The sequence below is a fragment of the Colias croceus genome, chromosome 8 (genome assembly GCF_905220415.1).
Source record: "Colias croceus chromosome 8, ilColCroc2.1".
NCBI lineage: Eukaryota > Metazoa > Arthropoda > Insecta > Lepidoptera > Pieridae > Colias > Colias croceus.
In genome coordinates this window covers 8,895,853-8,920,045 of record NC_059544.1, presented here as the reverse complement: position 1 = coordinate 8,920,045, position 24,193 = coordinate 8,895,853, and the positions used below count along the sequence as shown (strand labels likewise).

The 24,193-nt window shown below is 32.8% G+C and overlaps 1 protein-coding gene across 1 annotated transcript in view; it reads right to left on the bottom strand.

Annotated features, from left to right (window-relative positions):
• LOC123693593 (anaphase-promoting complex subunit 11-like) overlaps positions 1-24,193 on the bottom strand; it is a 42,560-nt gene that overhangs the window by 10,119 nt on the left and 8,248 nt on the right. The window lies entirely within an intron of this gene.

The following is a 24,193-nucleotide window of genomic DNA, read 5'->3' as shown; positions in this document are numbered from 1 at the left end:
ATACTAAAAAAAATCCAATCTAAAAACTGTGAAACATCTGCATCAAAAGAGCGGAGAGAAGCACGTGTGCTATTCGTCTTTATCTAAAGCACTTCAAGAAATGAAAAACGAATAAAGCCGTCTTACGTTAAGAATGGAAGAGGAAAGTTTTGTTTTCTTATACATAAAACGTAAAAACAGTCAAGGTGACGAGTTAAGTTTTTACATTTTCATTTAGACACTTTTAATTACAGTTTTTCCAAACATTTCTGACAATAACTATAAATAGCGAATCATCGAACAATTTCATATATTGTACAGCAACATCGGATAGATATCACGTGCAAAAACAAGAGCACAAAATAGTCCTTTGCACACATACACATAAGGATCACACACACACGCATATGATCTTTGAAGCAGGTATACGCACGTGCTAACACAATTACCAACTTGCAAGCAGCTGGTGCCTTTTCAATGCCTTTTTATGGAAACAAAAAGAGGTTAGAGGGTGTTATATGCTCAAGTGTCTCGGCTAGAAACCATATGGACCAATTTAAATGTTTCGTTAAATCTTAGTTCTTGTCAAGATACAGTTATCTCTTGAACCGGATAATGGAGGGTTTTATAAATTGAGAGTATCTTGTTTTTTGTGACCAAAAAATGCTGGCGCAAATTTCGGTATTACTTTTTGTGGCTCATAAAAATTACATTTTACTTAGAATACGCTAGGTTCAAATAATAAAAAGGTAAATATAGGTAGATGATAAGAAAAAACAGAATGCTTACGTTAGATTTATTAACGGTTAATATATTTAAAAAAGATCTGTAAATGTAAACTGTTTATAAAATTGTATCTACATTATCATCAACATATAGCAAATATGTTTTAATATTCTCGTTTCTCCGGGAAAAAAATGTTCTTTTTAAAGTCGTAGAAAATACTAACTAAGGCATCGCATCGCTCGGCATAATCCAGTCGGTAAACATAAACAAATCAAAGCAGAATCATACTTGCAAATAAATTCCTGATAGCAATTACGAGGTTCTCATAACAACACCTACCATCTTTGGCTTCGTTACATCAATGCTAATTAGCCATACATTCAATGTAAATAATCAATCAAACACTTCATAGTAGGAAGTCTAATGTTATTGTTTTGTAATTCCAATATATGAAAATGGCACTCGTTTGACCAAGCTTTAGAAGTTATGAATATGTTATTTAATAGTTATTTTATAATTAAGATAAAAACGATTGCGGTAGAGACGATAAAAATTATATATTCTTTATTGATAAATTCCATCGAGCTTGAATTAATTACGATTCTACACTTATACATAATATCTATGTCATAATGCAAAATCTGCCTTATATTTTTGAGGTTTATTACGAAATTCCAATAAAAGTTATTCTGAAATGTTATATTTAACTTCTATTAGCATTTCTTGCAATAGATTGCTGTTACACTTATGATATAACACAAAAGAAGATACAGCAACAAAATCTTAACCAATATTCTTGGAATGTTTAAATTAATTAATGAAATGAAATTGGACATAATCTCGTCCATGGAGCATTCATTATAGTATGTTTCCTAACCAAACTCGACGATCACCCCGGTTTCGTCTGGGTCAAAAGGAAAATTAAGATTCTCAAATCTTATTATTAGATTCACCAGTAACTTGGTGGTGTCAGCATTTTTATTCCGCAGTATTTGAATTCACTATTAAGAAAGAACTGATATAGTTCTTTCGTCTAAATAGATGTCCTCAAATTGGTGTAAGTAGTAACAAAACCGCAACATAATTTAAAAACGTATCAACATCTAATGCAATTGTATCTTCACAGACTAATTATCCACACATCACATTCAGACATTCCCGTATCGATCCTTGGACACTGAATAACGAAGGTCGTAACTGTATGCAAGGCGAGGCCGTGACGTCACCCCTGTTAGCGCGTTTAGCACATAATACAATTATCACTTAACAAATTTCATTGATATCCTACTATACATGCGAAAGTAACTCTGCCTTCTTCACGCCTAAAGCACATAACCGATTTGGATGAAATATTGACCTGAGAAAGGACATAGGAATTAGGATAGTAGATAGTTTTATCCCGGAAATCCCACATGAACAGGATAACTATGCGGGTTTTCCCTTGAATACGCAGGTGAAGTCGCGGGTGGAAAGCTAGTATGATAAAAGCGTAAAAATTTATTTCATAGTGCATTTGACTGCCACACCTTGAAGAGTGTGGGGGCTTTTGATTGATGACAGGTCATTGTCCCGTCGCCGTATTATTTCGTATCGATCGTGAATATTATAAACGGAAAAGTTGTAGAGGTAAATTTAGTTTAACGATACGAGGAAACTATAAAAACCATATTGTGGATCGAATAATCGATAAAGTAAGTTTCAAGTTTTTAATTGACCAGAAGAATTAGTTGGCATACGTTATATTATTCTTTTGAGATTTGGTGTATTTTCATTGAAAAACGCTCCATACATAGATCACATACCTATTTCTGCTATTTTGATTTAAAATCTACTCATACTGTGTATTATCAAATCGGCTTTGAATGACTCGAGTTAACAAACATAGATTTGAGAACTAACTCCTCTTTTGAAGTCAGTTTAATAACAAATGCCTAAATGCATTAAATGCGTCATAAACATATCGAAGTATAAACAGGAATAGATAAATCTGGTTTCGCTATCTACGAGTATTACATTTGATAGCTATTTCGCAGCAACAGCCTTGGATTCGCAAAATGATTCAAGCAATGATTCAACTTTTATGTGAAGACGCAATATCGCGATTGCATGCAAGTGCAGTAAAACATGAGTTTTTAATATTATGTTATTTTGCGAAATTTACTATTTAAATAAATGTTAAGTTCCCACGGAATAATTGCGAGTTAATTTTGCAATTTACTAGTGAATTCTATTTTAATAAAACCTTTGTTAAACAATTGTTTTAGTACAATTTCGTTTAAATTAATTATATTAATGCTAACACTGGTCTAATGCACGTAATATTGCTAGTCATATTTTATAATATAGTACTAGGTTTCCGCCCGCGGCAGTCAAAGAAAAACCCGCATAGTTGCCGTTCCCGTGGGATTTCCAGGATTGCGTCATTTTCCCGGGATAAAAAGTAGCCTATGTCCTTTCTCGTGTATCAAAATATCTCCATACCAAATTTCATGAAAATTCCCAAAAATAATTAAAATTGTAGTTTAGGCGTGATTGAGTAACAGACAGACAGAGTTACTTTCGCATTTATAATATTATTATGGATAACGCTTTACGGTATATGTATAGTGGGTCAACCCTGAATCCGATGTCAGTGTCTTTGGGGAATAAAATCGTATAACATTTTAGTGATTCCCTAGAGCCTAGACAACACGCAACCCTGGCGACGATAAAAAAATCAATTTCAACACGTGTAGCTGAATCACGACCGCCACGAAAGTGCCAAGCGGGCTGTGTACACACTACCCAAATAGCATAACTAAACAATAACCAACATCTACAATTCGAGGCACGCACCTTTCGGATTTGGTAGGTCATCCGGTACACACTGACCTTAACTCCATTGAAATGCGTGTCAATAGCAGGCGGGAGGGGAAAATCACGCCTAAACCACCGGAACATTGATAGATCAATATCTAATCTGTTAATGATGTGGAGTCATTCATCATAATCTGTCAGGAATGCAGTTTAGTGAGGAATGCAGCAGCAGACGTAAATCACATTTTCCTGAGCTCGTTAAAGAGCGAGTAAAGGACGAGTTAATATCGCATGAAAAAACATTTAAATCTGACCACGAAAAGGTTTCTAATGATATTATTATATATTTTATATGTAGGTATGTAATGAGTGTTGATCTAGTCCTATTAGAGCATGTCAAATGTACTTGATATGAAACCGAAAATGGCATTGATCATCTGAGACCGCGCTGTACTTAATCGCCTTGACACGTCGAGTGGCAATCGGCATTTATATAAATGCCGTACTATGAATTTCAATTTAGTTCTAGTTTAGATTTTCCACTAGTAATGAAAATAAATTTAATATCTATGAACCTACCCATAATTATGTATCCAAAATAGTGTTTCTTTGCTTAAAGTCATCTATAAAAAGGATGACAAAAAATCAATTCTTGATACACAGAACTTGTTTAATTTTCCTACCCTTGTATGAAATTCATTATAAACTCAATAACACGATTGGAACGATTCAAATCACCCAAATCCTAACCACTTATAATTACAAATCGAGATTGAAATTCGCCAGACGGTATCAAATGCTATGATGATACAGCGAAAACAGGGAGAAATTCATTAAATGTTACAATTCAACTAAATTATCAATTACGTCGGATAATCCACAGGCGGTCGTTGGCATCGCGAATTTAGACGCAGGAAAGGTCGGCCCGATGACTCATATTATGATTCGACTGAGCTTCATATCTTATATCGTATTAATAAACGTGAATGATCTGGACAGAGAATTAATCTATCCGTCCAAACAAAATTTCCCTTTAAACGAATTTTTTTTTTCTATTATTTTTTTTAGATTACAATTTATTCGTAACTAGCGGTCCGCCCCGGCTTCGCCCGTGGTACATATTTCGCAATAAAAAGTAGCCTATGTCCTTTCTCGGGTATCAAAATACCTCTATACCAAATTTCATGCAAATTGGTTCAGTAGTTTAGGCGTGATTGAGTAACAGACAGACAAACAGACAGAGTTACTTTCGCATTTATAATATTAAGTATGGATTGGTACCTATAGGTAATGATTACCGAAAGTTCAGCATATTTGATTTAGTATAAATGGTTGCGATCGTGATTAAAATAATTTAAAATATTATTTATCTCAAAACAGGAATACACGTACATGCCAAAATGTTAGTAAATATTTACACACAAATGCTGTCGTTGCCGTAGCTGCTGATAGAAGAAACAAACTAATTTAAAATATAAACCCCAACTCAGTTAAAAACATCTCAAAAGAGTATTCGCACTATATCATCGTGACTCGTCTCGCCACTGCACTAGAGCAAGGTCAAAGGTGTCTGTACTTCAGGAGCTATAAAGTACTTCTCTTTACTAGAGGTGAGACAAAAGCGTACAATTAAGCCTTGTCAGCTAAAGCAGATAAAGTTCGTGTTCAACATTCAACCTTCAAATACAATGAACAGAAATGGCATTGATCTTACAATGTAAAGCCATTGTTCGGAGAAGATTTGAGTGTTTCCCCTTGATTCGATTGTAATTGGGCAAAAAAAAATACAATTTCGGTTACGCAAAAACATAAATTCTAGCAGCATTATCAACGCTGAGTCATGAGTCTTAGCTACAGAGTTACAGACCCCCAGTCGCGCTCTGCTAACTGGTAGCGGAATAGAAACAATGGGCAGGCTATTGCACCATTTCGACGCGTATAAAATTGCGCTATACTGTAATAAAAATGTTAACTTAAAAACTAATATTAGTATAGAAACAATAGAGTTATAAAACAATTGATAGCTCGCGTTTACATCATAAGTTTTTAATCATCAGAGTTTGTGTTAACATCATAACTCTTTAAATTGTTACAGAATATTCAAATATTTTAAAAATCGGTGTGTCCAGTAAAAGACAAAAATCATAAAACATATTGCTTTATATTAAACTAACCACATTACAAAATATAGACCAGACATCAAAACAGAAACGAAGATCATTTATCAATTTGTTGAACATCAGTACCGAAGCGAGGAGATACTCGATGTGGAAAATCTGCGTGTGTTCCGATTCCAAAGCACACACGACGCTGATTTTCAGTGGCCCCAATTCAGCATTCAAAACATCCCACACATTTATTCACATCTCACGTGTGACCAATCACACCGGTGACCTGCAATCGGAACTTTCTCACAATGCTCTGTATCGGCATAGTATCGGCTTGTGCCCGATGCGGTCGATTTGCACGCGGCGACCACAAGAGCCGGGGCGACCGACCCCAGCATGTAAGCGATATGAGCTGAACCAATTTGTACTACTTTTGTACTAGAAGAGGCTTTACTGCTGCAAGGTACAGTAGTGCTGCTTTTATCACTGACCGCTATAAAGTAGTAGAAAACTGTGTGGCTAATAATGATTGCGATAAGATCTTTGCAAAATGGTTTCGATATTGTGACTTTTAGTTAACAATATATAAAATTGAAAATCTAGGCGACACCAAGAAATAAAATTATCCATTTGAAAAGCTTTATTTTTCAAAAACTTCATAAGTATTCCAGCGACTCCTTTTGTATTGTTATACATACTGCATTTGTGTGTCAGTATATCGATAACCGTGCGGTGTGTCGTGAGGCTCATTACATGCATCGAAGAATAAAAGAAAACATGAATGGGTCATTAGGGAAGGCACATCTAACTGTTCTATTGATCATGAGATTCATGACAATCTTATACTTGCGTATGTTCCAACAGAATAAATTAGAATAGACCAGAGAATATATTTCATAAATTACCATATGCGAAAAGACCTATCAAATTAGTTGCATTAAAAAGGAAGGGTGTACCTAATAGGAATTTCCTTTCTCGGACCGACTACCTACATATTTATGTAATGTAATGTGTATTAGGCGCCGGTTCTATAGAAGCTTATTAAGTTGTTTTCGCAACTTCCTTGGTTAATCTATATCCTTTGTTAATGCATTGGACAATGAATCCTAATAGAATTACTGACGTCTTAAATCATACCATGTGGCTACAGACTTCTCCTTAACTAAGCATTTCTTAATGAAAGAAACCTACAAAGTACGTACTATATTGGTTAGCTGGAAATGTCTTCCTTCATTTAACTCCAAACAGTAACACTGGTTCTATAATTATTTAACCCTGGAATCACCATGTCACGTGAAGCGGATTTGAAATATCGTTGTCTTTAAACTAATTGGATCTGAGACATGCCATTTCTTCTGCCATTTACAGTTATGAAATCATGCATAATTTATGGATAATAAATAGCCTTTGTTCATAATTTTCAAATAACTACTCTCATATATTACGCGTTAAGAGAAATCGTTTTTATGAAGGCCTTTGAAACAAATTTTATTGAAATTAAACGTCTGTTTTACGTAATCCTGACTGTGTTTTAAAAGTTTAAATTATTCGTTCTAAATTATTTTTACAAGCCATAAACATTTTTTGTGTGGTCCAGAATCTTTTTTTACGATGATAATAATAAATTTTATTTCAGTTATTCTTCGTGTGCTCAGTTTTAATTATTAACTTATTTATCACTGAATAATATTATACAATAAATGATTACATAATATATTAAACGAGAATTCACAAAAAACTAAATTATTTTAAAACTAGAGATATAAACACTTATTTAAGCTAGAGATGTTTATTCATTAAAATATTATAAGCATCGTTGATTCCGTTCTGGAGGATCTCTTACCGAGTACAAAAGAATTTGCATCGTTATTGAGCGTTAGTAAGTAATTAAAACTTGTCATGACAATACTTTCTCGAAAGTTCTCTCTGGCCAACTATAACATGTAAATAATATGATCTCATCTGCAATAATCACTGAAAGCGTAACGGAGCTGAAAACGAGACGAACGGTAAAAGTACTTCTAAATAGACAACATTTAACGCAATACCACATTCTAAACACGTAAGTACAAATTATAAAAAAATTATAAAAACTATAAAAATAAAAACAAAATTCACTGTTTCCTGAATACTTCTGATACACATAAATAACAATAAAGAACTTAAGCTGTAACAGTTTAGGTTCTGGCGATATAATGAGTATAGGGACTAACAAGCACTTTTAACTGGCACTATTAACCAACTATAATTTGTACGTCAAATTTTAATGTAGGGCTTTTAATCTCTTACAACAGAAGATTAATTTCAGCCATTACAATGCAATCACTTCCACTATAATAGGTTTATCATAAGCATCTAGATGAATACAATATACAGCATTATAATTGGATTAGAATTCACAACAGATGTGGATCGACATTAATACACTGGAACAGAAAGTAAGAAGTTATTCTTTAAAGCGAGGGACGTTACACAAGCCCATCAAACTATAAAGCAAATGACAGACAATTTAGGGTGATGTAAGATAAGTACGATTTAAATGACGATGCATATCATTAAGATCGACTTATAGGTGACTTACTATATCCGGCATCGTGTTTATTGGGTCGGAGCGGTTTTGGTTTAGATTGATTGGTTTAATGCGTAATCAATAGAAATTTATTATATACAAAGAAAGCAGTTTCACAATAAGAAAGAGTAAACACTAAATAGTAAAACAAAAATAGGACTTCAGATGTAACGACGATGGTGATAACTATGTCATCTCTACTCTTGTGAAGAATAACTTTATGCAACAAAGATATTTAACGCTAAATAAATGCAACGAAGAAAGAATCAATAAAATGGTTAATCCCTACAGAAATTCCTTTGAGTTTAAATCAAAGGAACATTTCAACATCCATTTCACAGAGCAAGACACGCCTACAAACAGTCGGAAGTAGGAACGATATATTCTCAACTGAAACGTCCGATTCACTCATTAGTTGTAACATTAATCGAAACAAAGAAACGGTCTATTAACTAGTTATATTATTAATTGAAACATGACGTGTGAAAGTATTACATTCGGCGCGTCGCCTCAGGTCCGGGCGCTGCAGTGCGCGTCCGTTCCGCTCCATCGAGCAATCGTATGCTTTACCTACTTGTACAAATTGTTACCATTATTCACCTATCATCGCATCAAAGTGTAGATGTCATCAATGTAATTAATATAGACTGTTTAATAGCATGCTACATTCTCAACGGTTCTATAATACGGTCCGTCGTTGACTTTGAGGTGCCCGACGTTAGTTTTAAAGTTATTAGTTGACGTATACATTATTTTGTTTTAACGTAGAAAATAATGACTTGCTTTCAATATCTACACTGGAGAGCAGGTATGAGTTATAGGTTCTTAATTTATGTAAGCTACTTATAAGCCTTTCCATAAACATTACATTATCAGGATAACGATATAATGATGTAGCGCTTTTGTATTTAATGTATCTTCTCCTAAGTTTATATCCACTTAAGTGTCAATAAATAATTTTATGATATACTTAAACCTCCTTTGATGTTACATTTTATTATTGCTTTCTTTTCGTTTTCTTCTGGTAACATTGTATTCTAAAAAAACATGAATCGAGGGTAGATCTCACTTTATGATTTCCCTCTATTAATATCCATATATTATAATATTATGCCTTTAACGAAAATGTATTAATACACATAGAACATAATACAGTATGAATTCTATTCATTGCAATTACTTCTAAATGCAAATCATTATAATTACATCCTTGTAGATCAAAGGTCACTCCGATTCCATATCAAACTGAATCCAATAGGATAATTGGTGAAAGCATGATCTCAAATTCGCGTTGCTATAAAATTGTATACAATTGTAACAGAATCTTGTTAGAATATTCGTATCAGTGCGATTTGTGAATGGTATTTTAGATCATATAGTTGCAGACTTTCTGAATTGGTCAGTACAATGTAGCACTTGCAATACAACATGTGTGAAAAGGACAGCAATACTTAAGTTAGCTAATGATGGTGACGTAACACAGTCGACAGTTAATGATAAATGGCCGATCATAACAGGTAGATGAGACCTGTATTGCGTGATATTAAATAATATGAAAGGTTCATTATGTTACTACTTACTGTATGCAAATGTTTCCTGAAGCAGTTATATACAGCGTTATTCAAACTCAACTTTTACAAGTGCTAATGAATAGTCATTATTTTATGTTTCCACTGTTCGAAATGTTGCTTCTACCGGAATATTATTCTATATCTGACCATTCTGACTATAATTTTTATGAAACGAATATCCAATAACATAGATATTAATACAATCAAAATAACAAAATAAACACTACATATATGATATTTAATGGTAAAAACATGTTCACCTCAGGCATTATCAAATGATTTATAAGTTAGATAACATTTTCATAGTCTCAATAGGTATATAATTCTATAGACATGTATGTAAGCAAAATATGATATATGTAAATATAATGTCACACGTTTTCTAAGCAGTTGGTTATAATTTTGTTCAAATCACTATTCGTGTTTAAAAATCATGCGGTGTCCAGTTACCATAATTGTTGGCAAAGTCGCAGAATAAATATGGATTTGAGTCATGTGCGATTATTGCAAGCGTACAAAATGTCAGTTTCAATTATGGTTACATATAAGTAATGTAACGCTAATACAAATGCGGCACATTATTGCATATCGCATTTATTAGGTTTCCATGATAGACTCATTGACGGGGTGCTGGGTAAGCAAGAAATGGGTCGTAGGTGAATCCAATTATACCACCTAGCTGGCATGCAATAAAATATAAAGGAGTTTATAAATCACTGCCCTATTCTATTGCACCCGATGTGGCTTCTTTAAACGACAATGACCCGCAACTTAATACGTACATAGATACATTATGAATAGTATTTCCATAAACCTAAAAAAACACATTTGACGCTTATAATAATCAGCTTCTGTAGAGCATTTGGGTTATTGTATTTTTGCTATATTTTTAATAAATATACGAAGAGAATATAACCGAAATAATATAAACGCAATGACAGTAAATCTGCAGAAAAGTACCAATTTATGGAAGTGTTAGGAGCATTTCCGTTACAACGGCCTGTAATAGAATGTATTGAATTACTTTAACTGTAGCCAGCATCGATGCGGTAATTGAGGACTTGTTAAAAGTCCGACCAATAAGTTTCAACCATTAACGCAGTTATGTCACCACATACCTCGCGGGTTGTTGATCTTTCATTGGCGCTAACTGCAATTTTTACTATCGACAAATTGCAAAATAATAGCAATAGACAGTTGCACAACGTCACTCCAATTTATTGTGATGTTGCAAACACATGAATGATACAAGAAAAATTCGGAAATAATTAATGTAATTTCAATATCGATTATTTTGGCAACCGGTCTCGGGTATACCAAACAATCGAAGAGATCGGGTAAACCCATATTGTCTACTGTCATTATGTAAGATATTCGATAAGTTAATGTCTCAATTCACAGTAGTGTAGCTTCTTTAAAATATATGTCGTAAACTATCTAATTATTTTATTTAAAAAAATCATTAAAAAACGTGAAAATCTAATATATAAAAATCAATGCCACTTTTCGTTGTAATTCCATAACTCGAGAACGGCTGAACCGATTTCGATAATTCTTTTTTTATTATATTCCTTGAAGTACGAGGATGGTTCTTATGTAGAGAAAACGTTAATATGTACCACGGGCGAAGCCGGGGCGGACCGCTAGTATATGTATGAAGGAGCAGACCAGATTTCAGTGATTAACAATTATTTAGGACATTGATCTTACGCAACTAATATAAGATTAAACATAAATTTTAATCGAATTCAAGCAAGCTATTTCTAATCATAATAGTCTGTTTATTTAAGGAATATCCACAAATTAGTTTTACACCGCACCGACAAGGCGTGGAGACGATAATTATTAATGACTTAACCGCGTCTCTTACATCATCTCCAGCAACGCCTGTTCAACTGAATATTGTTTTATTTTTGTATGCATGCTAATTACATAATATATTGTGTTTTAAACGCATATGTTTTTACTTTCTCAAAAATTTCTCTTCGGTTTCTAATTATAAATTGTCTTGAAAGGTTACGCTTCATCATTTGAAATGCTTTAATTGTCATCTACAACTTGTTTTGCATTACACAATTCGGTTACTATTTCTTTAAGATTAACGCTTTTTACTAATTTGAGCAAGCAATGGTTAATTGCATTTAAAAATCCTCCCACGAACTAGCAAATCTAGTTAAAGAAAAATCTCATGCGCTATTCGCGACGCACTTCATCATACTTTTTCAATTAATTACATTGATTCGCGTCATCTGAATCGGTTGTGTAAAATGATATATCACGATACGAATCACTTAGCAAGTAGGGCGTTGATTTAAGTACCACATATTATATTGTTAGATTTAACGATTCTACGCGACTGTGTGAAACAGTGCCTAATGACCGAGATTGTAACTAATAGATAAGTCTTGTGTAATTTAGAAAAGAGAACGGTTTTCCTGAAATGTCTCGCACAGCGCCACGGAAGCTTGTTTGGAAAGGTACTTAATTACCAAGCAATATTGTACAAAGTCATCTTTATTCATTAAAGACTAGATACCTATGCCATAATTCAGGAATGGATTAAAGGGTTAAAATCTAAATATAGAGCATCAACCAAAAATTACACTACCCCCTACATTAAGAGCTCGATAAAAAAACACAACAAATCAACAATGAAGAGAAGCAACGCGCGCCTCACAAGTCTAATATTACCACGTCCCCAGATGTTCCATCTAAACGTCTAATTTCATACTTCATTTTCGTATGACCGTGAAGGAGCAAAGCTTTCTCCATTATATTTCGATCTCGTTGTTGATCCGGTCGCTGGAGTGACGTAAGTAGCCCCGGGTGTCGCTCCAGCTATAAATATGTAGCACGTGCGTCTATTTCGTATTAAGGAGGGCATCCTGTTTTAACATTTCAATTAACATGTATGTACAAAAAACGATCAAAATGTGTAACGTAAACATTTTTTATTGAGTCCCGTTGGCGTATTTTCTATCGCGAAGTCGGGATGAAATCAACGTTTGTTTTGAAATGATTTGCGTGTTGTTTGTCTAGAAGTAAAATATTACTGCGCCCACACAGTTATAAATCCGAATAATAAAGAGATTTACCAGTGAAATAACTATAAAAAATATCCTCAAAACAACGCTTTCTATATTATACCGATGTCGTGGTCATATCGTAGATTTGATCATTTCATGATATGAGTGGCCATTTCACGAAATGGTCGCATATCGTGAAATGGCCAATTTAGTTTGGCCACATCATGATGTGGTTTGGGCAGATCAATGATAAGAAATCGTTTCACGATATGGCCAATTAACGCACGGTTTTTTCATGAAATGATCAAAATTATTTGATCATATCGTAAAATAGTTACATTAATCGTTGGTAGAGGCGCTGCAAGCTCTGTGTTTATGTGATAAGATGGCGGCCGCGATTCGCAGTTAAAAACTTCATAATTCGTTTAATAACAATATTATGAAGAAAGTCATAGCAAAGAATTTACGACAAAAGAGGTACGAGTACTATGGAAAATGTGGATATCTTATATGTATTTAAGAAAAAATGCGACTAAAATAAAATAATTTAAGAAACTACAACTTTATTATTATAATTGTTTGTTTTTTAAAAAGCGATCCGCTTCTGGCGTTGTTTATCAAAGTCTAACCTAACCTAACCTAACTGTTTTCTATTGCAAAAACGATTCGCTTCTGGCATTCGCCGGCCGCTGCCGCGGCACTAACTTAAATGACATTAAACAAGTTTTTAGAATATTATAGTTATTCTGAAATTTTTTAATATTTTATGGACTCTTTATATTTTATACGATCTGGCCAAATGTGGATGACCAAATCGTGAAACGTTGACGATTTAACGATCTGATCAAACTATGTTGGCCATTTCACGATATGCGACCATTTCGTGAAATGGCCACTCATATCATGAAATGATCAAATCTACGATATGACCACGACACCGATACTGATATCCCGTCAGATGTTCTGTCAATCAATCTTAATAAATCAAATTGATTAAAAGATTATGAATATAATATTTTAATTTCGCTTATAATTGATGCATTTGAAACTATTGGATTCATTATGTCACTCTGCAACATGTAACCACTCGACCGCTAATTTCCTACCAACAAAAAACTCCACTCGAATACGGTTAACTAATTTGTTCGAGTTGTCCAAGAATACCCCGAGCATGTGGGTGCCAACACGGATGTGTCGGGTGACATTAAGACAATGCGGGTTAATAGAATATACACCCCGCCCCACATTCATTGTGAGCCACCGCACCATTCCCATCATGTGTCGCACAGACTGTCCATTGAAAAATACGAAATAGTCGACCTAACTCTATGATAGCTCCGACTTACACACAAGAGTAGGAGATAGACACGATTATGGCACAAGGAACAGGAATAGAATTGAAATGCCATTTTTCCGATTAGCTAAAGTTAAAAATTCATTTATGGGTCAAGGTATACGCTTTTACAATAGAATTCCTCACAATATTAAAGAGTTTAGTAGTTCTAAATTTAAAACTTATATAAAAAATGTATTAGTTCAGAGAGCGTACTACAATATTCAGGAATATATGGACGATAAAAACCCATGGAGGGTTGTCGCGTAAAAACCACAAGACAGTTCATTGGCATATTATGTTATATTATGTAGTTAGATATAAGTTTCATATATGATAATATTTACATGATTTTAAAAGAGCAACTATGGAGTTTCTTGCCGATTCTTCTCCATAGATCACTGCTTTCCGAATCGGTGGTAAATGTTAAAATAATTATGTAATGACGATTCGAAAGTGCTACTAAATAGTAGTCTAATTGAATAAATGAATGTTTGAGTTTGAGTTTGTTTGAGTTTGATATGCTCTGACCAAACAGTGTAACATTTTAGTATGTAAAAGTGTACTTAAAAAATAACATTACCAAACTAACGAACTTAACGTGAGTATACACGTGCCCTTCTGACCTATATGCTTATGTTAAATAAATACATTCCACAAAGTATTACTTAGCATGACAACTTCTGAAGCCAGTAATGAGATTACAAGAATATCTTAATAGTAAGAATTAATGGACACGCGAAAACAGTTCTAATCAGATCAATTAAAGATTACCGCAAATGCTCTTACTTTTTGCTCACACACATGATACGTAGGAATGACGATCGGGTTTCAAAGACATGCTATATTTTGTACTAAGATAATAATTAATTAAACTATACGACGTTCGCACATAATTTGGATATTATATTTTTTTATACCAGCTGCAGCATTAAGGAGAATATTCGAATATGTTACAAAAAATATTAAGATTATATGAACAATGAATATAATAAAAGAACAGAATGCAGCTTTAAACTTTACTTTATATAGTAATACGGTGTCATGAAGTTAACACGGACTTGTAATTATTGATATAATTATGCTATTTACCATCGATCTTTGGAGATGCTGAAACGTTGTATCACTTTGCCTTGACGCAAACAAATCATTTAAACTAAAGCAAAAACTTGACAAAAGATTCCTAACATTGTGTAACTATGTAACGACTGACCATTACGTCATTACATGTTAAGGAAGAGCTAAATACAAATGACCTATGCAGTCCACATCTGCTAAACATGCGATGACGCTGCCAAAAAGACACGCATCTGAAATAGGTAACCTGGTTTCTCTGCCAAGTGATAGCACCTTATCTCTGAGCAATTTAAACCTTTTCAGTATATGCCAGACTCGAAAAGACACGCTAAAATTGCTCGTTGTATAGATATCGTGAGCTTAATTTGAGCCAACGGCATTTTTTAATTTCACTTTTGTTGTTTTGCAACTTGTTATTGACGGAGAAATATTTGTATTCGTTATTTGGTATCGATCAGTGTACATGATCTGTATCTCATTATTGATGTAAAGCAATATTCAGGAAATATTTTGCAATTATTAACAATCTCGTCTGACTCGCCGATATGAATTAAATTTTTATGAATAACAAAACCACAAAAGCTAAATAATTATATTTATCATAAAAACGTTGACCTTCACACGAATTTTAATCTATTCAAATGCATAATCGACATTCATTTTTTAGCTGCTTTACAGCTGAATAGTTTCAACACCAAATACTTTTTGTCAAACGAGCCAAGACAGCAAGTACATATTCTTATGTAATATGTAGGTAATCATGCATTTTAAAAACAACATCCGTTACCTAAAAAGGACAAACAACATTGCATTTGAGCAAGAACAAAGAAAGTCAAACACTTGTCCCTTTCACGTAACACCATGTTTACCGTTAGACAATTGCGTGGGAAGACAGTACGAAAGAGGTTACATAGAAAGCAGTATCTTTACCATTTCGGATTCGGACATTATGACTGGAGTTTCGTAACATGCTCGTACTAGTATAGATTAGAGAACACGGACCCCCGATATGGTTATTTGAAAGTTTAATCTAATGCGTGGTCTTGTATTTATGAGGACTATATCTGTGGGACCATTCATGCGATCCGGCTAGTTTTTATCGCTCTTAGACTCGATAACTGTTTGAAGGGCATGTAAGAAACTAGCAAGTTGAAGTCTATGGTCCGAAGCATGTTATATTGGGGCTTTTTCATTTGCTCTTATATTCCTGCAGTAAATCTTTATGATGCTTTAGTGTCCGTCCGTATATCAAAAATTCAGTTCATAGTTCTGTAAATAATTGATGTGGTTATATATTACTTTTTAACATTAACTTAATACAGCACAAGAGACTCTTCAAAAAAATCTATCATTGACCATGTAAGTTCGAACCTTCAAAATGATAATTTTCATTTCGCAATAATAAACTCATGTATTTCCGACCATAAGCACATATACGTAGAATTAAAAAAATATTTACCCCCAAAAAGTGTTAAAACTCAATATAAAGCAATTAATTACGAAAGATTATCATCCCTGTCTGACTCCATAGTTGATACTGAAATAAACAAAGATTATACAATATTAGAAAATAAAATTAAATCTATTATAGATAAAAGTAAGATTACTAAAACTAAACTTCTAAATCTGCCCCGAAAAGACTGGATAAACAAAGCAATTTTAACAGAAATTAACGAAAGAAATTTATTATGGTCTCAACTAAAAAACAACCCTAAAAATAAAAACCTTCAAATAAAATTTAACACTCAAAAAATAAAGGTAAAAAAATTTATTCAAGACACAAAAGATTCTTACTATTACCAAGAATTTACAAGGAATATAAATAAACCCAAGAAATTATGGACTTTAGTAAATAAATTAGCTAATAACAAAACTGTAAAATGTACTTTACCTACTAAATTACTTATAAATTCTGAATATATTACCGAGCCAAATGAAATATGCCAGATATTTAATCAATATTTTTCTACAATAGGATCTCGTCTAGCAAATTTAATACCCCTACAATATCAAACCAACTCTTCCTCAACCTTACCTAAATCACCATCAAAAAAGTACGAATTATCCACTTTTGATCCGTGTACACCTAATGAAATTTTAAAAATTATAAATAACCTTAATTCAAACTGTAGTACAGGTCTTGATGGTATTACCACAAAAGCAATTAAATGCATTAAAGAAAAATTGAATCATACCTTAAGCGATTGTTTCAACCAAGCTATAAGTCAAGGACGTTTTCCGGATTCGTTAAAAATAGCGAAGGTAACTCCTATCTATAAGAGTGGTTCAAAATTTGAACCTGGTAACTATAGGCCAATTTCGGTGTTGCCAGTGTTGTCAAAAATATTAGAGAAAATTTTACACACGAGATTAGAAAAATATTTAGACTCATTTAATTTTATTTCAGTGCGTCAATACGGTTTTAAGCCAAAAAGTAACACTCTGTCAGCGACTATAGACCTGACTACTAAAATAAAACAGAACATTGACGCAAAAAATTTAGTTTTGGGAGTATTTATTGACCTACAAAAGGCCTTCGATACCGTTTCTCACGAACTTTTAATAAAGAAATTAGCATCCATTAACATTACTGGTAAAGCACTAGACATGCTGAAATCATATTTAAAAAATCGATCACAAATCGTTAAAATAGATAACTACAATAGCATTCCCTTACCAATTACGTGTGGCATACCACAAGGTTCGATTTTAGGCCCATTGCTTTTTTTAATTTATATTAATAATTTACAAGATTTAAAACTAAATGGTCATCTAACACTTTATGCGGATGACACCTGTCTGTTTTATTTTGGTCCCTCTATACATGACATGATAAAGCAAGCACAAAACGATTTAAATAAATTAAATAAATGGTTTCAATACAATCTACTAACAATAAATATATCTAAAACGTGTTATATTAAATTCAAAGCTCAGAACAAAATTATTCCACCACACGCTCCACTTAAAATTAACGGTGTTGTATTAGAACATAAAACCCACGAGAAATACCTAGGTTTGCGAATCGACAGCTCTCTAAAATGGAATTATCACATCGACCACCTAAAAAATAAATTATCAGCACTTCTTAGATCTCTGCGTAATATCACTTCTTGCATTCCTCATAAATTACGCCACACCATCTACAACACGTTAGTCAAACCTCACCTAATGTATTTAATAGAAGTATGGGGTAGCGCTTACAAAAATAAATTAGCGCCACTACAAATTTTACAAAATAAAATTATTAAAACCATTTTTAAATATCCTTTTTTAACTTCTACAAATAAAATCTACGACGATACTAAAATAATGAATTTAAAACAATTATACTTTTATAATACGTGTATGTTCATCCACAAAGCGCTACATAAAAACATAAATACAAATATAATATTCTCAACATCAAATCGCCACTATCCTAATAGACGAGCTAGCTATCTTGCCCTCCCGAAGATCCGAACGAATTATGGAAGGCGAACGGCAACATACGAGGGAGCACGTTTCTATAACGGATTGCCAAGCAAATTAAAAAGTGTAAACTCATTCATTGTATTCAAAAAACAATTAGCGAAACACATCCTGGAAGACCACACGCTCAAACTTTGAATGCAATGAATGAGTACCTAACCTAAACTTATGTTTATAGTATGTAACTTACTCTAAATTTTAACTAACGAATGATATTTTTTATAAATACCTATGTTTAAAATTTAAGTTTCTCATGTAAGTGACTTAATGTCTTAATGGGAATAAATGTCTTTAAACCTTAAACCTTACTTAAAATGTGCATTAGAGACAAAGTCGTTTTATAATACGTGCAATGCAATTAAAACATTACTCGTATTTACATAAATTAGGTCATATCTACCTTAAACTAAAAAGACACGAAAATGTAATTGTAATTAATAAATCCTCAATTTAAAACACACAAGATACGTTATTACTTATTATGGAACATACCAATTTAGCCCTATTACAATACATAATTATTGTACAATACAACAAAGCCAGGGTCTTTGTTTACGCTAAACCACCTGTTATTATTATGAAAACGAACTTAGAGAGTAGGATGCGAATTTATTACAAGGTCTTCAAGGCTACAAACCTGTTCTATTATACACTATTGGAATGACACAATCGCACAGTTTACGGACCTAACATTAAATCTGAGTTTAAACCGCAATTAAAGAACGAATTTATACCAGCTGTGTCATGCGGTTTCGCCCACGGATAAACCACTAGCAAATCCTTTCATCGCCTATTTCAACCAAATGAGTACTGCGGTTTATCGTTAAAAGCGTTACCAGATAGACATACAAATTTTCACATTAATGATGTATGTTTGTATTCTATATCTTGGCATGGAGAGAACGTATGAAAAGGATAATTAACATTTTTGCAAAGCGAATCTATTTCTTATGAACACAGAACACGGCTGACATAATGCCAACGTGGAAACAGCAAACAATAAAGATATTTCCGTTGCAACAAAAAACATTAGTTTTTGCTATCTTCACACTAACTGTAACCATAATTACCACCATTACCACTGATGTTCTAAGCGCAAGGTGCGGATGCCAAAGCACTGAATATATGCATTTGTATGTCGACATATAGATAACACATGTTTTTTTAGTACCAATCAAGAGGTCCTGGGATAATTCTTATTTTTCATCTAACTAAGAATAATACCTACTTATCAATTACAAATAATTATTTAAAATTGCACAAATAAATAAACATACTCTACCATTTCCGGACCAACCGTTGTTTTATTTATTTATTTATTTATTTATTTGTACAGCTTTTAAATGAATAAAATTTATAATTTTTCCCATAAACTGAGTCAAGTAGAGTAAGAGGATTATATGCAATTTCTTAGTGCTATCTATGCACTTAACCATATACTAATAACTAATCCAATTACTGGAATATCACGCATACCGCTATTATGCACAAACCATATTACTTACTTACTACCTTGTATAAGTATAGTTTTAATTTTATGAAGCCAGTTAATCGAGTTTCGCAGTTAATCATAGTTAAATGCAGTAACCATGCTTATCTGTGGACTTAACCGATTATACAATAAACTTATTTTTGTTACCTACAATTTCTACAATATCGTACTTAAGTTTAAATAGAAATTTCATTTTCGGTTGAAAAAAGTTCATATTCGATTAAGAAAGTTTTAAGTTTAGTAAAAACCAGAAATGGATGATTTTTTTTCACATTTTGAATAATTTTTAACCGACTTCAAAAAAAGGAGGAGGTTATCAATTCGGCCGGTATGTTTTTTTTTTATGTATGTACACCGATTACTCCGAGGTTTCTGAACCGATTTACGTGATTCTTTTTTTGTTCGATGCGGGATGGTGTCGAATTGGTCCCATAAAAATTTTATTCGGATAGGCCCAGTAGTTTTTATTTTATTGGCATTTTTGCAAGTGCAAGTTTGAAGTCGGTTGTTTTTAACGCAGTTATAATTTGTACACGATACGGAAATCTAAGCAATTTAGATTAATTATTATCTTATTAATACGCCATTAAGCCACCTTAAACGACCTCATTTAAATAAACATTTTGGCACAAGCCATCATCATCGGCTTTAATGTGCTTATTTAAATACCCAACAACGTAGAGCATATAAAAATAAATATAATTTCCACAATTAAATATTTCGTTTACAATTGCTACTCTTTCGCAAAATATTTTCCCACGTATGCGTAGATTCCTATTGTTTACAATCGCTGACTAATCTCGCATTGTAAGGTTCCAGGAAGATAGGACACGTATCATAGCTAAGAATGTGGATCCATAACAATTTATATGGACAAGGTTATAGAGGATAATCTTATTTTGATACCTTCATGGGTCAGAACTCTCTGAAGTTAAATTCGAAGTTTTAAAGCTTCAGTTTTGCCTCACTTTGTTTTTAAATTTTTATTAATATGTATAAGCACAATTTCTATATTTGCGAAGATCATCGTTATTATCAAATTCAAGTAAAAAGTAAATTGAACACTACTTATCACGTTAAAATGCATAACCAAAAAGAATCGATTCTCCTCCAGTGTAAATTTTATACGTACATAGACTTACTGGTTTATAATTATTCTATCAAAGACAATATTTGAGTCCATACACAAAGTTGTAGGCGGTTGTAGATCAATTGTGTGTACCAAACAATCTAAATGCGAGCATTTTTATACGTACATAAAGCACGCGCTATAAATTGCCTAACAGATTCATGAAAACTCCGTGTCGGCGAATTAACTCATAAATCAGTTAATGGCTTCCCTAAAACGAGCGTACAGCAGCAATCCTGAGATAGCAACGCTATTAAACCCACCATCTGTTTCTTAAACTGCAGTTGCATTATTTATATTAAATTAGAAAAGTTCCGCGTCCATTGAGAAATCAGAGTGTATTGTGAAAACTATAAGGCTATGTGAAAATATTTTGGTGTAACAAATAAGTAGTGAGAAATATGTTTTATTTCGTAAGTCGGTCAATCTAATTCATAACCGTGTGCCTTTGGGCATGAGTATAGGGTCGCTTTTACAATGACATTTTTTATAAACATTTGACCAACATTAGGTTTAATATACTGTCCAAAACGGACCCAAAAATCTTTAAACGATCTGACCAAGTTACGATAATTTATCGACAGATGAAGAAAGAATGCCGATATAGAGAAATTTTAGCACGTGCCACGCGTATAAACAAAACTATATATGTTTTTAATATGCTAATGCTAATGAACGAGTTAGATGCCCCGGTTTCGCGCCGCATCACTGTATCTACGACCGGATGGTTCGCTGCGTAGTTTTTATAGCGATATTATCTTAATCGTTGACATAAATCCGCGGATTTTTAGAACTATTTACATCATATATTGTTGTTAAAAGGTTTGTTTATTTACGCAACGCACATTTTGAAAACTCACAACGCATGAAGTATTTACAATTTTCTAAAATGATTTGTATTGAAAGCTAAGGATTTAAATTGACTACAGTAAGTTTTATTTTGCCTGTTACTTTCTTCATATTCGTTTACGTAGTGCTTGTAATTGTAAATAGACATACCAATCTACGATTTAAGATCACCACCGATGTCGAGTTAGCGGAATGTTTTTTGCCATTTATTCTATGCAATACAGATAATAGTTCCAACTAATCAATGCGAGATTATACCGTTGGTCGTCGATTAACAGTGAACTAGCACGTGTCACGCGGGTAAACATTCGTAGTTATATGGATATATGAGGTCATGGTTGTTGTCACAGTATTGATTGGTTAAATTATTCATTTTACTTCATAGTTATGTTTACTGTAACCACTTGTTATTTACCTACATTAGTGTGTTGTACCGGTGTTATTTTCTACATCGTAGAAAAAATATCCTGTTATGTATTTGAAAACATGCAACATTTACGATTTCGACTTTGGCAGAATTTTAATATTCTCTATAACGATTTTTTTATAGAAAGTAATAATTCAGTTAACAATTGAAAGGTAATTAAGAATGTAGGAATTCCTATTAGAATCTAGACACGCGGCAGCGTGTCAAGCCGAGTTCAAGCGAAGAGAACTGGCGAGCAGCAGCCGTGTGTATATTTACACGAACCATTTCGAGCCACTTTTCACCCCCTTATAACTCGAAAACTATTTAAGTTATATAAACCAAATTTGGTACATATCAAGAGGACCTCAAGATAAACAAGAACCTTAAATTTCATAAATACAGATTAAACAGTTGCGTAGATATTAATATCCAAAAATCGCAATTTTTAAGACTGACTGACTTATAGACATATACAAAACCTAACCCACTTCCAGATGACCTAGAAAGTTCAAATTTTGTAATCAACTAGGTAATACTGAGTGTACAAAGGAAAAAATCAGAAAATACTGAATTTATTTGTATTTAATTTTTTTTTCAATGACATAAATTTTGTTTGTAAGTATGGAAAAATGGAAAAGTTTAAAAAAAAAGAAAATAGTATATTCACCTTACTAGTCTTAAAAACTAGATCAAAACTAATCAGTGGCCGAAAAAAATTTTGAAATCCATCAATAAATGACTGAGATATAGATTATTGAAGTTTACATATTTTAGGACGAAACATCTGTAGATTCGAAGCGCCTCTGACATCACACTCACTCGCGCTAGTATCGCTAGGGCGGATTACTTCGATTGCATGATTTCTTTATTCAAAACTGTTATTAAACGTAAAATAAAAGAAAATTGTAATAAAAATATTGCCTTTATTGCTCATACAGTTAAAAATAATATATAATTTTACATATTCACATTTATTTATTCTTTATTTATGAGTGTTTAGTTTAGTTTTAATTTCAGTGTAAATAAATAAATAAATAAATAAAATCTTTATTTTGCTTTAAACATGGTATTCAATGGTGATACAATTATATTAATAAAGCACAAACATGTTTAGCCAATACAAGCATGCAAAAATAATTACCAAATGGTGTAATGGAAGAAGGCTTCGTCGAAGGTCGAAATGATTTAGTTTGCGTAATATTAATATGAGTGAAACATCTTTAGACGCGTTTAGAGTAAAATTTCAAGATCGCGTCATGGCAATACCGTAACGTCATGGAGTAAGGCGACGATTCTTCTACAACGATCTTTGCATCTTGGTAATAGTGTGTGTACAAATTCACGCTGGATGTTTAGAAAATCATGTAATCTTTTAAACAGAAAACGAGTTTAAAAAAATTGCAGATAATGACGGGGCAATGTGCGCTGACATTCATAACATATAAGAAAATATAGAAAATAATACTAAACAAACCATACAGAGAAACCGCAAGAAAAAATAAAAAAAATCGTATATAAAAAGTATTATATTCATAAAGTAAATCAAATTTGCAGAGTAATTTTCTGTACAAAAAGTAATGATATCCCACCAAAAACATAAATGTATAATTTGGAGCCGAGTTCAATCGTTGACTTAATTTGCCAAAAAAAGAAATGAG